This window comes from Neodiprion pinetum, chromosome 5, assembly GCF_021155775.2.
Source record: "Neodiprion pinetum isolate iyNeoPine1 chromosome 5, iyNeoPine1.2, whole genome shotgun sequence".
Lineage (NCBI taxonomy): Eukaryota > Metazoa > Arthropoda > Insecta > Hymenoptera > Diprionidae > Neodiprion > Neodiprion pinetum.
Window position 1 is genome coordinate 32379061 of NC_060236.1, and position 20400 is coordinate 32399460.

General features: G+C 41.9%; 1 protein-coding gene across 1 annotated transcript in view; it reads left to right on the plus strand.

Annotated features, from left to right (window-relative positions):
- Window positions 1–5804: 5804 nt before the first annotated feature.
- The window catches only part of LOC124218570 (Calcium-independent receptor for alpha-latrotoxin), a 247395-nt gene continuing 232799 nt past the window's right edge, over window positions 5805–20400 (plus strand). Inside the window, exon 1 of the mRNA XM_046625134.2 lies at window positions 5805–6112. The gene's annotated coding sequence lies outside the window, so the exon portion shown is untranslated. The remainder of the gene's footprint in view (window positions 6113–20400) is intronic.

A 20400-nucleotide genomic window follows, 5' to 3' on the forward strand; every position in this document is an offset into this window, starting at 1 on the left:
GAAAAAGAGGGAAAAGAACGATACACAGGGTATACACGGGATCGAGGAGGAATAAATGCGAACAGAATGTCTCTCGCCTGCACTCCAAACGATTAGGTACAACGAGTTTGTGTGTGCAGGTCGAAGACTCCGGTCTATCTGGCTTATTGGCTTTTTCTGTACGACTAGAACAGCACGAGATAGTGGAGCCAAAGCGACGAATAGAGAGAGAAGGAACGAGAGAAAAAGAGAGAGGAGGAGGAGGAGAAAGAGATACAGAGTGCGAGGGGCAAAAACGCAGAAGGATGATCAGGAATATGGAAAGGAGAGAATTGTTTTATGACATGGAAGAATTTGATGGAAATGTTAATACTACCAGTTGCCATGGAAGTATTGTGGGCTCCCATCCAGGGTGTATCTGCGGGAAAACGACGCTGCGTGAACGCGTTCGAGGCGAGCCATATGTGACCCTGTCCCATCCCATCCTGGATCGAGTGTCTCGTCGCGAGGGTTGACTGCCAAGGGTTCGAGTGCAATATAATTGAATAGCTGGAAGATAGAAGCATAGCCTATTCTCGCCGAGAGTCAACGACCCTGCAGAGGCATCCATTCCCGGGCAGAATTTTCTTCGGCTTGAGACAACACAAGTAAAAAGTTCTTTCTACCCCAACCATTGCTTTTCCAAGACTGTTCTTTTTTCAGAAATTCACAATCACTTGAATACGGATGGGGTTAAAATTTTGCCCTAGAACATCGCAAATTGAGGCAACTGTTTCTCCTGTACTTCTTCAGCTGGAGAAGACACACTTCTCAAATTATTTCAATCCCAACCGATGCTTTTCTGAGTCTGTTCTTTTGGCGAAAATTCAGAGTGATTTGAATACGGGCGGGGTTAAAATTTTGCCCAAGAGCTCGCAAGTTGAGGAAATTGTTTCTCCTGCACTTCTTGAGCAGGAGAAGACACACGTCTCAAATTGTTTCCATACCAACCGCTGCTTTTCCGAGTTTGTTCTTTTGGCAAAAATTCACAATGACTTGAATACGGACGGGTTTAAAGTTTCACCTAAGAGTATCGCATGTTCAGGAAGCTTCCGCTGCATCGCTGAGTCTGAGATGAAGCAAAGCACTCGACTTTGGCAGCGGCCCGGAATGAAAATTCAAAATACTATACTCGGAATCGAGCTACTGGTGGAAAAAACGCGAATTCTTGAAGGGGAATGGATTTCTTGGTACCCTTCCAAGTCGCTCGGGGATCGCTAAATACGAGCATGAGGAATTCCGACAGCCTAGGTGTACCATGGTGGCAGGGGCACGAGGAGCGGAGCTTGACGAAAGTGGTAAAGTTACTTCTGCAGGGGTGGCGGTGCCTCCGCTGTCCTCGACACAGAGTGCTTTTCATCCGAGTAAATGTAGGAGCCAAGGTAAAGCAATTTCAATTTTGTGTTACATCACCGTTGCCATATCTGTTCAGTGTGCCGTAAGTATGTCGGTGTGTGAGAGAGAGCGAAAGAGACCCGTTCGGTACAACTTGCGGAATTTCCTCCCTCCCGACTATCTTGGAATGCATCTCATCGATCCCTTTATTACAAACTTATTCATACGCTGATTCCTATCTCATATCTATACAGACCCTTTGTGTGCCAAGTTAACACGACATACACGTTACAGTCACGTGTCATCCACCCTCTGCCGAAGCAGCGGAAATGTTTATTTTCATTGGAAAAACCTTTTCTTCCTCTTCCTTGGACTCGTATTATTCATACAGCTAAGGACATGAGCTGGATGAAATAGGCATATGGTCGTCGATTTCGGGAACGTATTTTTTTCCTGAAAAGAGAAAGCCATTCCATTATATATCACTATCGTCGTGTTCGGACGATTAAGAAATATTCAAAATCGTAGAACGAGCGCGAGACTCGGGTCGAGAAACTTGGGAGGGATTATCTGGTGTGAATATATTTGTGATGTGCGTGTCTGGGAGTGTATGTGTGTGTGTGTGTGTGTGTGTGTGTGTGTTTGAGTTAGCTCGTCAATTATATGCACAACTACGCGTATACCAAAGTGCCAAACACTGGGCAAAGTGGAGGCGTGTATACATTATATCGCGAAGGTTTAAGGCTCTACGTCAATCGCTCGAAGCTCCCCCGTAGCTACGGGAACTGTTTTGCATTTTTATTACCCTCAAATTGACTTCTTCGCGTTTACCGAGTCCGCGCACTGATTGGGGATTCCGATTTTTAATCAACACCGACAGCCACGTTCCGTATATCCGGACGTATATAGGTGTACATCATAGAAAAGAACGGGAGGGAATAAGGACAAAAGACAAAGAGCAGAGGAACCTGGATATATCCGGAAGCATGGAAAAAATAATAAATCACACGAGCGAAGGTAGAGAGCTTTGACTGTCTCCCGATTGTGAGATATGTCGTATTCCCTCTCTCTTCATCCCCCATTTCACCTCACCGTCTTTTTCGTCTTCATCTCTTCTGTCAGAGCAACGTCAGACTGAAACTTTTCCACCCCGTTACAGGTACGCCTTTACACGTATCCATTTCCCGCTTCCGTAAAGAATGAAAGAATCATCTCTGCGTAGCGATGAGCGTGGGAAGGAAGAAATCATCCCTCGAAACAACTTTCCTGACAATCAATCAAGGTCCCGGCACGTCGTCGCACACGCATTTCCGTCTCTTCCTTTTCATCCAGTCTTCGTCCAGTATATACTTTTCCTACTACTGCGGTTTACGTGCCTATATGTCTGTAGTTACCTAGATTACACATTTTTCCTCGTACGATTGTGACCCTGTTAATTGTAAGCGTCGGTTTTACGAGCGCGAATTTACCCTCCCTCGGTTGTCTCAGTGACGTCACCTGTCTCCGTTATAGATTGATCCCAGGTCTCTGTATGCCCAGTACCGACATTTACGAGATTCTCTCATCCGGCTAGACGACGGCGAAGTTTGCCCTGCTACGCGAAACGGCTCAATCTCCTTCGGGCTATGAATTCGACCTGCGGACTATCGATCAAGTGCAATAAACACAGAATTGCATCGTGAACGGGACCGAAATTACCATCCACATCGCCCTAAGACGGAATACGGATTCTAAATGCGAACAATTTTCATCACGAATCTTTTTACGCTTCGCAAACTTGAGACGAGACCCACTGAGAAAAACATCCGAGAAGTGATCATTTTGATGGTATGTAAAAAAACTTCAAAACAAATAAGTATTTTACGATTTTTTTTTTCAGTATATCTTCAACAAATTTTTCCGCTCGCAAGGAATCTTCTTTTTCTCTTGCTCAGAGATTTACCGTATGGCTGAAATGATGCGAGGTTGATGGTATCAGAAGTGTATCCAATAAATCTGTCACAGTTTATTGATGAGAGTTTCGTTTTTTTTTTTTGTCTTCCTTTTCGTTCCTCAGCTCCGTTCAGTGCCACGCTTCCAAAGTGGCTCGACGAATGCTTATAGTCACTTTTATGGAACATCGGCGGCCCGAGGATGTCTGATGGCATAAAAATCCCTGTCGAAACTGGAGGGTAAATTTGACTCCACAAGCCCGGGACGAAGTGGGTTGAAAATAGGCGAAATCCGCTCTTCAGGCACGAGGACCATAAGATTTTTGGCAAAAGTCTGCAAAGAATTTTTCCCCGAAATTGAGGGATATATTATTATTTTGATCTTCAAAATTCTTCTTCGAGTCTCATCTTTCCTTTACAAAGGAGAAAATCATTCAATTCGTCGACAGGAGGGTAATACAGACGCTGGAAGCGTTCCTCTCTTTTGTCTTTTATCTTCCGCTTCTGCTTTAATTTCTGTCCCATTCTCACTGTGTATATTGGGGATCTCGAGATGAATCTGCAGCAGCCGATCTCCACCCCTTGGCTCTAGCATCCCCAAGGATCCTCGCGAAGAGCCGAAAATGGTGGGGGGATTTCTATTGTGGCAAAGAAAGGAGAGAGAGAGAACGGGGGGTGGATTGCTGCTCACTGTTCGCCGTTCACCGCGGCTCGTTGTTCGCCTTAGCGAAGGGCAATTCACGGAAGTCCGCGATAATGTGAATCTTGATTAGTGGCGAGGAGTCCCGTCGTGCCTATCCTTTATATAGAAATATCCGCGTCTATCCCCACGAACGGATAGTCCCTCTGTTTAAACAGGGCCATCAAAAGGGCAGAATTCATATCCCTCCATGCACACCAGACGAAGGGTGAACAGTACGAGATCGGAATGCCGTTACTCCTAGGGCCAGGGCGAACGCGTCATAACCGATGAACGAACCAACGAATTAATTCATCGGAACCTCTGGACGAGGGAGATATAACCTCTCGCCTCCGAACTCTATGGCCCGGACAGATATTCCCAGACAATGCCCTTGTCCGCCCCCTGAACTCGGCTCGCTTCAGAGTAGGTTGGTACATAGATTTTTGCTGAGCCGCAAACCGCTTGCGAACATTCGACTGCGAGGTCCTTTTGCTTTTGAACATCTCCAGGGTTTGCCCGAAAGGACCCCACAGGATTCTTATGGAAATTGGCTTCCGGTGAAGTCGCTGGAGTTTTAATATGCTGTAGCACAAATACTCCCGGTCGAAAGTTCTCACGGACACAAGTCACGAAAGTCAGTAGCTTCCGAGATGTAGACTTTGGAAAGGGGGCGTACGGATTTTTTGGCTATCTATGGATCAGGCGATTTTTACCAATTAACAAACGTCAAGGGGAACTTGAAATCGAGTATATCGATCAAAAACTGTACAGCAGATTCGCAGAGAATCCGCATACGCGTAAAAAACAACACAAGTCGTTTATTGCACGCAAAATCTGACGTTGCACCTCCTTTCGGTAAACCAGCGAATTCATGGACGGAATCAATGCATCGATGGAATCAATCGCAGTTTTCTGTCCATCTTTGAAAATTAGCCGTGAAGATTTTTTAGTAAATTATTTGATTTCAAGTCGCTTTGGAGCCTTGTAATTCGTGCAAATCACGAAATTCATAGATATCAAAAATACTGGACACCTTTCTTTTGAAGCCTGTATCTCGGAAACTACTGCTTTTTTGGTACTTGTGTCCATGAAAAATTTTGGTCGGGAGGATATTTACTATATACATATATAACATACTGAAAATCCAGCCAATTTCCATGAGGATTTTGCGGGGTCCTTTGGAAGGGGAAAGACGCGGCGAGAAGCGTTTACCGATGCCTCGAAGTCGCGATATCGAATCGATATATTGGTACCCAAACAAGACGCGCACTCTACCAATGTTTACATCACGTTCTCAGAGCTCGGATCGGTTCAGTGTGTGTTGATATCGTGCCCGTGACGAACGCGCGTCGCGAAGTTCTCGATATAGTGACGATTAGGGGGGATAAAGGTAAGGAGGACTATCTCCGTACATAGAAAGTGTCTATTAAATAGAGTACGATTAAAATGACGTTGCTGTAGAAAAAGTTTTCAGGTTTTATTGAGTATACATACCTTCATTCAACTACGTTAGCAGTTGACCATGCACTTATGGCACTTTTATCAACTAATCTAGTCATTACAACTTCTGCTATACTTTGCTAATTTCCTTTGACACACTTCATTTCATCTACAACCGCCACAAGTTTAGATTGAACCCTGATTGCTTGTTAGCACCATCCTGATGACCCTTTGAACCACTACTTGTCGCTTTTTGATGGACACTTTTTCAGTTGAAAACTAAACTAAAATACTTCTTTTTACCTTTACCCTCCATAGTGTCGGTATATCCTTGAGTAGATCGAATCCCGGGTATCGAATCTGTGGCTACTTTCCATTGATTCTTCGAGTGGTTATCAAGGCTTGTCACACTTCTCTTACCGTGTTTGGATCGGGCGAGAAACACCCAACGGTACAACAAAGAGTCTCTCTTGATTATTCAAAGGTCTTGTTTACAGTGTGTATTTTAAATAGCGACGCTTAGAGAACCTTAATACTCGTTTCATTGCTAAGCAAACATTGGGCTCCCCTTAAAATCGAGCCACTGTTCATCTCCGGTATTCTCTTACGACCGTGTGTAGTGATTGTTCAGTGAATGTGAATCGCATCTCTTTGACCGGGGATCTGGTTGCGGAGGCTCAAGAATCTGGATCACTGAAGCCTAGAGGTAATCAACAGATTCATGTACATTCAGTTTCTGCTTGATTTATGTGATAAGCGTTCTCGGTGACCTTCAACAGCCGTCGATTCATCTAGACTAAACGTTTCTTCGACAGTGCTATTTGTTTACGCCTGAAATTGAATACCCCTTTGAGAATTCAGTAAATAAAACTCCGTTTCACTCGGGTGGATCGTTTGTTTGGCCTTGAGTGGCAAAAAATATTTACATCCATCGAAATGTCTGCGACAAGTTTATGAAAGCAAACAATTACTCGTAGCAAGGAATGAAGTGAATACAATATTGTAATGGATTTCTAGGAAAGTAAACAGACTCATTTACTCCGTCCGCTGACATGTACTTGACTCGTATAAATTAATGGCCTCAAAGTAATTCGTCGCAATTAAATGATAATGTGCGAAAGTTATCACGCTGCGTTTCTCGACGCGTGAATCAGTGCAAGTAGTTTCCCGTAAGCTTGAAAAATGTCTACCAGGTTTCTCAAGAAGTGTATATTCCCAATTTGTCAGATTTAATCCATACGCTGATCCCCTTAAATCGAGTGATTCTTTTCTTCCCCACCCGTCGTGACTAGTGAAAAAGGGCCTTCAGCCTCTGGGGTTAAAAGACGAAAGTTATAAGGTTGTCTTTCGGTTGGAATCAGGCAACTAAGGGCGTGTACGGCCCACTCTCAAAGAGACACAGAAGTACACTCTCGCCGACATTAGTTTCATGTTTCTTCTCGCACCTTCTTCGCGGTGCTTTTGCAGGACAAAGAGGATACCGAGTGGGTGGTTGGTTATGACTTGTCAAATATTTTACCGTCTCGGGTAGACGTAAGAGAAGCGTTGGTTATACAGGGTAGCGTTGCATTAGCAGAGAACCAATTAAGCCGCGGTGAAAGCGGCTGAGCGGAGGGTGGAAAGCAGCCATGATACACCCTAAATACATACATACGTAAATACGTACGCAAAGTGAGCGAAAGTTGGCAGGACGCAAGCGTCGTTTCTGGAAAAAGTTTTGACAAATCTGAGCGAGCTTTCGAGAGGCGTGCACAAAGGCGTTGAGCTTTTTCAAAATCGAACTCCTCGCCTATTTCCGGTCCGGAACATGGTCGGAGCTTTTCCTCGCACCCCAACCGCCCTCTAATGACTTGGTTGACTGATTAAGCTCGCGCTACCGCAAAATTTCGAAATAATTAATTAGCAAGCAAGTTGCGCGGAACCTTGGCCACATCTAACGACTAACGTGGTCCGCTAACGACCGTAGCGTTACCCCAACGCCCCGCATTTCATTTCCGTTCCTCTCTTTCCCCGCCGATGGCGTCCGCGATTTAACCACCCCCCAAAGAGAAGTCGAAGAAGAGATTCCGGCAATTATCATCGGGTACTCAACTCGATTGCGTTCCGATCAAACCGCCAATTCACGGCTTCCCGGAGATATTCACGTGTCGATTGAATTTCTAGTGTTCTCTGGGGCTGCCCGATCATCGCACATACCTGATCATTTTGATCCACCCCCAATTAACGGGACGGCTCAAGGGCCGAGGTTAACTTGGACTAGGTTCAACATGCGGGCCGATCGATCGATTTTCTCGTTTGTCCCAAAAAGTTTGTTTTTGAATAAAGACGTCGCGTGTTTGGTGAGAAATAAGAAAAAAAAAACAATCGTGTTGTCGTACACCTAGAAAAAAACTTATCCCGTCGGACGGAAATTTCAATTTGTGCTAAAATCGTGAGCAACTCGATACAGAGGTAAATATAACATGTACAAGGTTCTTTCTATTTGCAGAATCCACTGAAATTGTTTGAACAACTTTCCAAGTTGTAATGGGCAAAAAATGCGAAGAAATTTTTCGCGTAACGTGATACGTACTCCCATGCCTTTCACGATAAATATTTGAGACGTTTTTATCGTGCTGGGATCTTCTGCGAAATAATTGCGCGAAGAACCATTAACAGTAGTTTAGATATTCTTTCAATGGATAAAGTGGCACGTGTGTTGAGCATTTTCTCATTCGAATTCAAGAGATATTTGAGCTACAGAATTTCGTGCATGGAAGCAGTATGAATTGCTCCCCGAGAAAAACTTCCACATTTGCTGCCTGCTACCTGCACTCTGGAAGTTGTTCAAACAATTAAGTGAATCCTGTGTATGGAGGAAACCTTATACCTGTTGTGTCTGCATGAGCAGTGGACTTTTTACGAATTTCGTTAACAAGCTCAAATCCGAGCAGACTGTGGTAAATTGCGTCTCTTCACTGCAAGCACGGAAATGGAATTTCTATCCGATGAAAAGACAATCTGTTTTCGTATTAAACCCTCTGCTGGCAAACATGGACGACATCGTCCACCCTGACTTTCACACGTATCCATGATTCGGGAATTTTTCAATGTTTAAAAATTACTACCGATTAACTTATCGAAAATTTCGTAATGCAAACAATCGGAATATCAAGTAGACAACTGAAACTGATTACCTAAATTTTTTATAAGATTTTTAACCTGTACAGTGTTTCTACACGGATTTGTGAAGAAATGGAATAGACATGTTTGTGCTTTTGATCCTAATTCGTCCCTGGAAAGCGGTTGGCTCTCGTGGCCAGCTCCACCCCAACAACAAATAACCAAACATCGATGATTGAAATAATTGCATGGCCCGCATAACTTCGTATCCATTTTCAGTGAATCAAACTGTTAATTGACTGAGATCGCTGAAATCGTGTATCCATCTATTCCCACTGTGATTTCCTAGACCTTGTATCGTGAAACGGGAAATACACAAAGACCAGAGTCGATACCCACTTAACGGAAAGCGTAATTAGGTATTCGAGTGGCAGATATAACAAGAGTGCGCGAAGTGTAGAACCATTATTGGGTCCTGCATCGAGATGCAATGGAATTACCCGCTGCATCTACCATACTTCGAACCTGGAGTATACGCGACCTATATTTCAGCAAGACATCACCTTACCTCGTATACCTTATGTAGCCGCAACTCGACTCGCTTCGACTTCAGGAATACGTTCTGGTGAACGGAGCCGTACCGGTCCTTGATGGAAATTCTAAATGGCTTTTCCCGCAGTCAAACACTTCGGGTTTTCTGCACAGGGTGAGTAGCTGGGAATGACGGGGTGATTCGAGAGAGCAGAGTTCAAGGATCGATCGCATTCGAGATGCAGCGTCGATTCTGCATGATACCATTCCAATTCGAACAAATTGAAATAATGTTTCTTCGAGATCGAGTCTTGCGGCCTGAAGGCGACGGATTCTTTTCGATGGGATCGCGAACCTGGGCACATGATCAAATTTCGACGCAATGCTTCGAACTCCGGACTCGGAACGAAAATCGGACGGTCGAATGTCCGCGATGTCGAAGGGCCAGAAGGCCACACGTCCTCTCCGCATGGTTATCGATCAAAGTCGGGGGTTTCGCACTCGCAATTTAAGACGCCATGCCCGGAGTGGTCTGCACTTAACCGGATTTCCCCCAAATCTACGCTCGGTTGCCTTTGCCCAGGGTAATGGACTTCTGCCTGGGATGAATTTGCCGTAGTTTCTGTATCAAATGCACCGGCGCTCGAGCCTCAAACCCGGGAAACATCGGTCGGTGGCTTTTAATAGACAGATTCAAAGATCGCCTTCGGAAAACTTGACTGACGATAAGAGAGGGGGAGAGGAAAATCAAAAACGGGGGAGAATCAATGCTCGCACAAAACCAATGGAAGGAAAACAGAAGAGCCATTCGCTTGGAGATCGAATCAATGATTGCAATTCATTGACTTGGATTTCGAGTGATAACTTGTCGAGTGATTTTCATTGATTTCCAATGTTTTCCTAGAGTTCTATATGGTTTCCAAGGATTTTTTTACGTTGAAATAGAATCACAAAAAGTTACAACAGATCATGGTGGATAGGTTACAATGTTGAAGAATCATTAGAAAACAACGGAAGCTCGCAATAAGGTGGAAATCGATGTAAAGATCACTCGAAATTGATGTTACTGGATCGAAACGATCTGATGCTTATAGCAAGACTCAAGACAACCATTTTCGTGACTTCCAACACTTGGCAGGCGACTTTTTCAGCAAACTATCATATGATTTCAAGTATACTTGGCAATAACTTTCAAGAACGTCAGTCATTTCGATTCAATACCCGTGACTTCAAACAACATTCAAATCATTCGAGTACCCTTTCATCGCAACTTCGCTCCCAACTGTTAAACGTATAACCTCCTTGAGCGAACTGGCAAACAAAACAATGTGGGTAGTGGAAAAGAGTTCTTCTGGTAGCTGAAGAACAATTGGGGCAGGTTGTAAGATATGTATACACTTGTTATCCTTGTGGGATCTGGCGAGTCGGAAAGACGATACCTACTTGCGAGGGCATGTCGCGGAAGGATATCGGTGGGTATATCACAACCTGCTACATAGTAGCGATCACCGGTTTGTGTCAGCCGAAGGCGGGCCTAAAGGGCCGACAGGTAAACCGACTCCGCAGGTTTATTCGAGCTAGGATGTACATTCCTTGGTCGTGTTCAAGGTGCCACCTACATGGTTGCACCTTCATCGCTTTCGGCGAGTGCCGAGTTGAAACTACTCTAGCGTCCGAGACGTGGCCAGGAAAACGTAAAGTGACGGGATCACTTGTCCGAACGACTTACTCATCTCGCTCCCATGATCTTCTATTTTTCTTGTACCCTCGCGATCCCCTCGGCCTCCCACCACCTCTTTTGCTTCTTCTTCTTCTTCTTCTTCTTGGTCCCTAGGCTTTTGTTTTAGCTGCAGAAAGTGCTCCTCGTTCCAGTCCCTCGTTTCATTTCGTTCGTATCAGGTTACACCGTTTGAGCTAAGGTGAAAACCTGCCCCCGACCTTTGACCGCCAAGGTGAAAACGGTTCGAGGATCATGGGATCGTTTCGCGTCTCGTTCACACCGCGGGAATTCAAATCACCCATCTCGATCTCGCACCCATTCATTGTTCATGATTTTACAACCGAGACCTTACCGATTTCCATAAATTTTATCGACTCATAGATGCAGATTCTTCTCTGAAAAGCAATCGTTCGAATTGCATTAACCCGAAAAGATTGAGTTCTCTTAGGGAAATGGTTATTGCACGTTGGATGGTTTGTCAAAATAGACACTGATTGTGGTAAATCTGACTGTGACTGTCCGATGACAGTGCGAGTCGGCATGAATCGTATAATAGTTGGAGGATCGCATGCCTTTCCTCGTTACTCCTTCCTCCTATTTCATTATTACCGTTTCTTTCTTCCTCTTTCTCTCTCTCTCTCTCTTTCTCTCTCTTCTCCGCACTGCACAGTGAATATGAATAACGACGATTATTCTGCGTGACTTGGCCTATCAAAATGGCAAACAATGACCCTTTTAGGGTATAAATAAATTAGTAAGAAACCGCGCGTTCGCCCCGCTTTTAACCCGCCCAGGTTTTTCACTGAAATATGAAACATAATCATTCTTCCACGTCTGTGTTTTGCCTGTACGTTATACCCGTACGTGTTTGTACATGTTCGTATGCATGTATTCGCGTTATTACACTATACGAGCTCTAGGGAAAAGGAGAGGAAAAAAATACACCGAGCGTGTTGTGACATATTAATTCTCTCTGCTGTATACAATATACATGTATAAAACACATACGCGTATGTATAATAAAGTCGATTTACGAACGCGCGGAACTTTTTCACGTGTGTAATATTATGGGAATATAACCATACGCCTTATAATATACCTGAACATACAATGCTATTTTCGCGGTGAGAAAGGATTAGCGTTACGACCTCAGTCGTGCCAAGTTAGTGCTTTAAAATCAAAAAAAAAAAATTATAATTAGTGAAAGAAGAAGAAAAAAAAGAAAAATGAAAAATCTGCACTTTGACAAACCCGTGTTATTATCTCAACACCTAATTTTGACTAGGCTTTCGCATGCACGCAGAGTAATATTTTCTCCTGCTCATGAACGTAGTGAGCGGTGCGTGGGTGTGCGGATATAATATTTTATGGCATATACCTTACACACCCTGTGCCTGTACCGAAGAGAAGGAAACCCTGTACAGTCGACGTACAGGTAGCTCCGACGTATTGCTTCATTGCTTCCAATCACGACACATTTGCATCTGTTACCCGGGTTATTTTTTCCCACGAAGGAGTAGAGAGAAACAAAAAAAAAAAACCGAAGTAAGAAAGAAAGTAAAAGAAAAATTCAGCCTTCGCAAAAAGTCGGTTGATCGTACGGCACAGCGAGTGGTCTGCAATGAGCAAGATATTAAGAAACTAGGAGAAACGATCGAGAGAAAAAGTTTTTTCATTCTCTGTTAGACTTACAGCTAATGAACGAATAGTGAAGTTGCAAAAACATCGGTAGAGGTGAAATATAGAGAACCAAAAAAGAAACAAGAATCAGTCGAAAAGCCAAAGACCATTCACTTACGGTTCACGGCATAAATGACTTCAATCGTTTACAAAGATTTCAAAATGATTCCAAACAGTTTTAAACTGATTTCGAAATGTTTTGAACAATTTAAAATCGATTTTAAATAGTTCTGGCCGGTTCTAAAATTATTACGGACAGTTTCAAACTCATTTAAACATGTTTTAAACGATTTCAAAGTGGTTTTAAGTCATTGAAGAATTACGACAGACCTTTCCAAACAGATTTATAGAAGTTTCGACCCATTTTGAAGTGGTTTAGAGTGGTTTCAACTAGATGAAGAATTACGACAGACGGTTTCAAACAGATTTCGAGAAGTTTCAAACCATTTTAAAGTGGTTTGGAGTGGTTTCAACTCGATGAAGAATTACGACAGACGGTTTCAAACAGTTTTCGAGAAGTTTCAAAGCATTTAAAAGTGGTTTCGAGTAGTTTCAAATCGATGAAGAATTACGACAGACGGTTTCAAACAGATTTCGCGAAGTTTCAAACAATTTCTGGATAATTTTAAGCGATTTTAAATGATTACGGACAGTTTTAAACGATTTCTAAGTAGTTTCAACCGATTCCAATTATTTCCAACCAGATTTCAAGCTAATGCTACATGATTTCAAACGAATTCATTCGATTTCTGAGCCACTGTAATCACAAGTAGGTAGCCTGCTTGAATTGCTGGAGTCAACAGCCTATCGTGGAAAAAATTAGAGGAACCAAACCGTTGTCGGTGTTTCTTATACTCGCACGATCCGGTTCGCGCAACACCCTGTTATTCGATGGTCGTGTCGTGGTCGTGCAAGCTTGGGTTGAGAAATCAGTATAGACTCGGTGGTCGGTTTCACGGTCTAATATATATATATATTATATATACATATATATATATATACATATCGTATACGTGTACATGTATAAGCACGTACGTACGCACGTACACGACGGAGGATTACAAATTAAAATGGAGGTCGTACACGGTAAATTTAAAAACAAGCCCTAATTACCCCCAGAAACACGGACTCTGCACGCATACGGGAGTGAAAATGGTGCGAGTGGCAGTTTGGTGTTGGCTTTGAGGGTTGTGTTTGCACGCGTCCGAAACGCACACACGCGCGTTACTCGGACCTCTGCAGCTCAGCCTTTGCCTGTAATACCTGCCACCGGGGCAAGTGGAAAACGCCGCCACACGATGACGACGACGACGTCGACGACCCGCCCCGCGTTTTGATATTCATGTTTCCAGATTATTTACGACGCGGTGTACAAGATCATGCACGCGTCGCGTATATTATAAAAACTCAACCCCCTTCCACCACCAGTAAACCATCGTCAACCCCCGGCGAAGGCTCACGCGCACCTCTGGTACTGGATACGCAGAAAACTGGTCAACTTGTAAGTCTGCGGTTAAACCTGCACCTGCGAACGTCAATGTATAAGGTATAATACATACCGCCGTTTCAGGTGCCGCAGGGAAAATATATTCCCACCCCTTTACCACCCTCGTTTTATAACCTTTCAGGTTAAGAATAGCTCCGGATTTATTAGTCACGGGGTTTGTTCAAATAGTGTATGAACCCAAATTTTTTTTTCAACTCTGCGAGAGATTCAATTATTGATCATCCATGACGTTTTTTGGAATACAGGATGCTGTTTTGACGAATTTTTACCGATTTTGAAGTTTATCTTGAGCGACGGAAGAACACCAGATTCTGTATATGCATTTTTTTTTTTTAGCGAGAGAGAGGGAGAGAGAGAGAGAAATTTCGAAAGAGAAAAGTCAGCTCCATTTAAAAGTTATTCGACATTGAAATTACTTTTGAAAACAATTTCAATGTCGAATAACTTTTAAAGGAGTGAATTTCATGAAAAATGTTAAGAGACCTTTTTTGTAGAGCATCAAATTTCCCACAAAAATAATGGTTTGATCTATGAAAATATTGATTTTTCTGGTAATTACAAGAATCAAAAATTCAAACAAAAATTTGAAAAAACAAATCAATGTTTAAGTCACGATTACAAGGAAACGGCTCGATCTACGTCAATTTAGTAAGAGAGCTTTTTTGTAGGAAATTTAATTTCCTTCAAAAATATGGATTGATAAAATTTTTCAGATTGATAATTGACGGATTTTGGGTAAAAAAATGCGGTAACTGTTAAAAAATCAATAGCTGTAACGATACACCCCTTAATATTAATATCAAGGGCTCAAACTTTCAGGACAATTTTCATTTGTCGTAATGAACAATGTTTTTGCAGTACCATTAAAAAAAAAAAATTCTTCGTTTTTTTTGGCCCAGTCTAGTACACAGTAATTGTGCGCTCATACGTACTTATATCTGTAACAGACGAATACGCGCACATCTCTGTACATCTATACATATATACGTATGACACAAAGTTTGAGGGTACAATATTCGCCCCGCGGCGTTGGCGGCGCCCCCGCCCCCGTGTCAAAATAGAGTCGAGGGGTTGAAGAAAGGGCGGCGTGTAGGGGGGCAGATAGACGTCGGCCGTCGTGCTCGGGGGGTGTGGCAGAGACACGCGTTCTACGCATAATTCATGTGTTCGCGAGGAGTAACACCGCAGCCAGTGTGTTTCGGGCCTGCGAACGCGATGCCGATAAGCCTGTAAACGCCTACGCACACTGCAAAGCCTCTCTGTGAGTCGCGCAGCCACGAACCGAGTGAATTACTTACCCTTCGACAGTATACATGGCGAAAAGTCACTCACTCTCTCTCTCTCTCTCAAAACTCAAAAATTAAATTTTAAGCAAGCTTCACATGCGGAGTATACCTGTAGTTATAGCTGTATGTTTGAACATTTGGGATTGTATCACTTTTGTATTTTGTATTTTTGTACTTTTTCAATATCTTATTTTAATTTTTTAAATTTTTATCCTGGCAACTAACCTTTATTTTTATTTTTATGTTTAGTTTTATCGATGTATCCTATGTTTTGGTACGTTTCTTTTTTCTTATTATTTTTTTTTTCTTTTTTTCTACTCTTGTTTTGTTTATCATTCTTACGTGTACTTGTTGCATAGTCCTTAGGGAATCGTAGCGTCCCAGGACTTATAATAAACCCGTTTCTCTCTCTCTTTTTGTCTTTTTATGGGTTTATAATTATTATTCTATTATTTCTGTCTTTACTTTTGATTAGTATTATTTTCTTCCTGTCAAGTCTCCGCTCGCTATGTTATTTTGACTTTGCTATCGCTTACTTTTTTGTTTTTTTTTATCCTGATTCAGCTTCTGTTTTTCCTCTATTATTATTAGAAATAATTAGTCTCAGGTTATCGTTGATTTATTGTAAGTTATGCCTGTGATCTTTAGGGAGTTACACTCCAGGATCAAATAAATGTACTTTCTCTCTCTCTCTCTCTTTGTCTCTATAATATCTATATCTTTCTCCCTTCAGCTGCTTCGCAAAATCCTCGATCATGCGATGAATTATGAATTTTATCCCGCTGTGGGCCTTTTCACTTTCTTTTTTCTTCTTTATCTTCTTGTTCTTCTTGTTCTTCCCATGTGAATCATTAGTTGATCGAAACGGTAACCGCTCACAATCGTATAGCGATAATTCAATTGATTGTTAACAATTATTATTTGATCTAAACAAAGTGTAAATTTACTCAATGACAGTGCTTGGATGTGTCGTGTAAGAGAATATGAAACGGAGTTTTTATAATCGAAGCAAGGATACACGAGAAACTTTGTCGGTGAATCGATCTGAAAGTCGAAATCAAGCTTCGGAACGATATTTTAAAAACTGAGAAACTAACGATGATCTAACTCAAATTTATACTGTTATAACTTGTTACATGCGTTTTAATCGATATACTAAAAATTAGCTGTGATATTTACAGCCTCATTAAGCAACTCGATGTATCACTTCTAACAGATTCCGGATCTCGGACCTTAATACCCGAGCTTTGATACACCGTCACAATTGCCGTTCCATATCCTTCGATACCGTTTGTGTTTCATTCGATTATCGTCCGAGTCGTTCCACCTCAGAAAAGACAAAAATGTCTATAATAACTATGAATTCAAAATTTTTAGTCTATATTTCGGAATCGAATTTTCACATTTTACTTCCTCCATCAGAGTCACCGTTTTTCATCAACCTAAACAAGAGTACAAAATTTGATCACGGTGACATTCAGTCTTTCCTTACATCGAAACTGATCATCAGGTACTTTAACCCAACTAAACTCAACTCCGAGTTAGACGAAGTGTTTATAAATAGAATGTGAACGAATATCCAGTCTCAGAGTCTAATCCGAGGGTGCAGAGAGGCCATAGAGTGTATACACAATAAGAGTATAGAAGGAAAGAGGTGGATAGGTAGAAGGGGATGGGGGATGGGAACAAACTATACGAAATCCACTTAGATAAGTAAATGACTTTGTTAATTAGATTTGTCGAGAGTATAATAGGAAGCGTGAGAGAATGGTAGAGAGAGAGAGAGGGAGAGAGAGCACATTACAATCCTGGTGAACTCCTCCTCGAGTACCTTCATACCGAGGTCGTTGTGCACCTCTGTGAATGTGGAGTAGATATACCCAGCCGTTGGTGGAGGAGTTGGTTATATAGTAGGTATAGGTAGTCCAGATACCGAGGCGATACGAGGAGGGCAGCTGCATTGTTAATCTAACAACCAACGGCGTATTAAACGGTATACAACTGTGCACGCTTAGGTACAGATCCATGCCAGGTATGCTCTTTGTTTCTCCGGCGCCGTTGATGCGACATGTACCGAGGTAGATGGGTACCAAGGGTATGTGCTCAAACCGTGCCACACGTACCTCTACCTCCGAGTTGTCAAGTGGTCGTAAAGCTTCTGCAGGCCCTCACGTTCGCGGAAACGGGCCACGTTGTTTATTGAACGGGTTTTCAATTTTTATTTTTTTTATAGTATGCGCTTTTGGCTTCTCGAATTGTCGACCTTCCGGTGGATAAGTCAACGTAAAGAGTGGAAGTTTGTTTTGATTTGGCGAACGTTGGGCGAAATCGAGTCAAGCAGATCCGTGACAAGCCATAGAGACGTAATTCCTTGACAAGAAATTGTCCTGTTTTGAAATTTGACATCAAGTACGTTAGATGGTCTAAAATCCTACCTATTTTTCGGAGTTTATTTTTTGTTTATTTTATTTTTATTTTATTTTTTCAAGAAAATGAAAACACTTGGAGCAATTTGAGCTGGAGGGCTTTGTTATTTACAGTTTCGAGAACGTTTTGGAATTTTTTTTTTTTTTTAATGCAATTAATAACAAAATGGCGGCATGGCGTATGTAAGTAGCGAACGACTCCGACATCGAGGACTTTTGCGGTAGTGCATCTCCTGACATTACTGTTCAACTTGTAACGTATGGAAGAATATTTTTGAGTTAAAAACAGCTTTTCCGGGTCGAGCTGTAACTGAAAGTATGAGAAAAAAATTTCGAATATACACGATTATGAACAAAAAATTGGGAAAAAAATTTTTATAAACAAGTTCTGGGATTGAAATGCAAAAATCTGGCTACGAGCTCGAATCGATAAACAAGTTTTAAAGATTGTGTCAAAATTGCAAGTCGATCGGATGAAAATTGACCGAGGAATCTGCGCCACCGGATTAAAAACGTGGTAGTTCTCTACTTATATGCGCCATGCCGCCGTTTTGTCATGAATTTCAATGAAAAAATTACAAAAAGTTGTTGAAACTATAAATAATAAAGTCCTCAAACTCAAATTGCTCCAAGTGTCTTCATTTTCATTAAAAAAAAAGAAACAAACTCTTAAAAATAGATGTCATTTTAGACCATCCAAGTTGTAGCTTGGTTGAGAAACACAAACTGTCCAGAAAAATCGCGCCAAGTTTTTACAAGCTTATTAATGCACTTGATAGCGAATTTCAAACCAGGACAATTTCTTGTTACGGATTTTGTTACACCGCTAGAGATCCGCTTCGCTTGTTCACCAAATCAAAATGAATGTACACTCCTTGCGTGAACTTTTCACCATTCTTTCCATCAACATCACCATAATATTTCATAAAATCCGAAATATCGTTCCGGTTCCCACAAAATCAAGCTTCATAAGGAAAAAAAAAAAAAAACACTATTCTTCCTTCCGTTAATCACATGGAAGAAAACAAACTTTGACATCTAGAATCGAGACTAAAGATTCGTGTTGACCGGTGTAATCGGTGTAAAAAGTTATGTCTGCAGGATAGTCGTGAAGCTTGCACATTGAAAAGAATCTCGCCATCTAGATATCTTTGAACTTGTTCCTCGGAGGAATTCCTTTGGACAAAGATCGCAGGTTACTCGCGGTGCGCTACCTCACTCAAAAAGTGAAAGAAAAACGGACAAAAAAAAGAAAAGAAAATAACAAAAACAACACACGTATAACCAGATCTCCTAATTGACCATTTGAACCCGGACCGCAGAGTTAACATAGTCGTATAACGGCGGTCAGTTAAGATTTCAAAGTATCATGTTTCCCTGTTTTTTGATTTTATCGCTATCGCGGCAGCGTCCCTTACCATCCACCACGATGCCTACCTCCGGCATCGTCGAGCCTCCGTCGCTTCGTTTCTCGGCTGTTGACGCATCTCGGTTTCTCGGGCATGGAGTTATTTTTGTAATACCTCTCTCTCTCTCTCTCCCTCTCTCTCTCTCTCTCTCTATCTCTCTCCAACCACAGCCCGATCATACGACACGCGTTTCTCAGAACAAACCGCCTCCGGAATAGCGAAAAATTTTTGCAAAAATGTCCCGGTTCCAAGACTCGGTTCCAGGATTGGACTCGGCGAAGTCTCTGAGCTCGAAATCATATGTTCGCAGAACTTCTGTGAGGTCTCTATCTTTTCTTTGTAATTATTCACTCCCCGCACCGAACAAAATCTCAAAGCTCACACCACCGAGTGTAATTTTTGTACCTAATTACGATTTATCTAGAGGGAGGATCGGTTCTGCAGAAATCGGTTCTACAGAAATCAGTTCTGCAGGTCAAATGTTGTACAGAATATGTTCCGTAGACTCGTTTTTACAGGAATATTTTTTTACAATATATTTTCCTGCAGAAAGGAAATCGAGATTCACATCGGAACTAATTCCGCGTGAATTATTCTACAGGAATATTGTTCTACAAACATCTTTCGACGTGTTGTTTTTCTAAAAAATATTTTTCTACAGATTATTTACCCACAGAAAAGAATTCGAGATTCATATCAGAAATAATCCCGCATGAATTGTATAGAAATATGTAGAAAAATATTCTGTAGAACAATTCTCCTGTAGAATAATTCACGCAGGGTTATTTCTAACGTGAATCTCGAATTCCTTTTCTGCAGTTAAATATTTCCGTAGAAACAAGTCTGCAGAACATGTTTTGCGGAATATTTTCTCTGTAGAACCGATTTCTGTAGTATCGAACCGCATTCTCACTCCACAGTCGTTGACTGTTTTTATTTTTCAACATAACTCCGATCGTTAATTTAACATTATCCATTCTAGCAAAAATCTCTGGTAAGTGTAAGAGAAAAAATGTCAAAATTCTGCTCAGCGCAATCTTCCTGAGAAGTTTATCCGTCCCAACTAGAATTTATTACAATCTGTTCACCCGGTGAAACGGGTACTCAAAAGCTGTAAGCGTGCTTTGCCGAATGCTTTGAAGAACGATAGAAAGAGAGGAAGAAAAGTACGTAAACGTTTTAAACCACTAGTCGTTTAGGGTTGCGTTAAGCGAAACAGTCGTTAGACTACAGCAAAGGATCTATTAAGTTCGTTCTACGAAAGCTCGAGGGTAAAGCGGAAGAAAAAAACCGTTATAAAAGACGAAAGCAAACAAAGCGAAAGGGAAAGTCT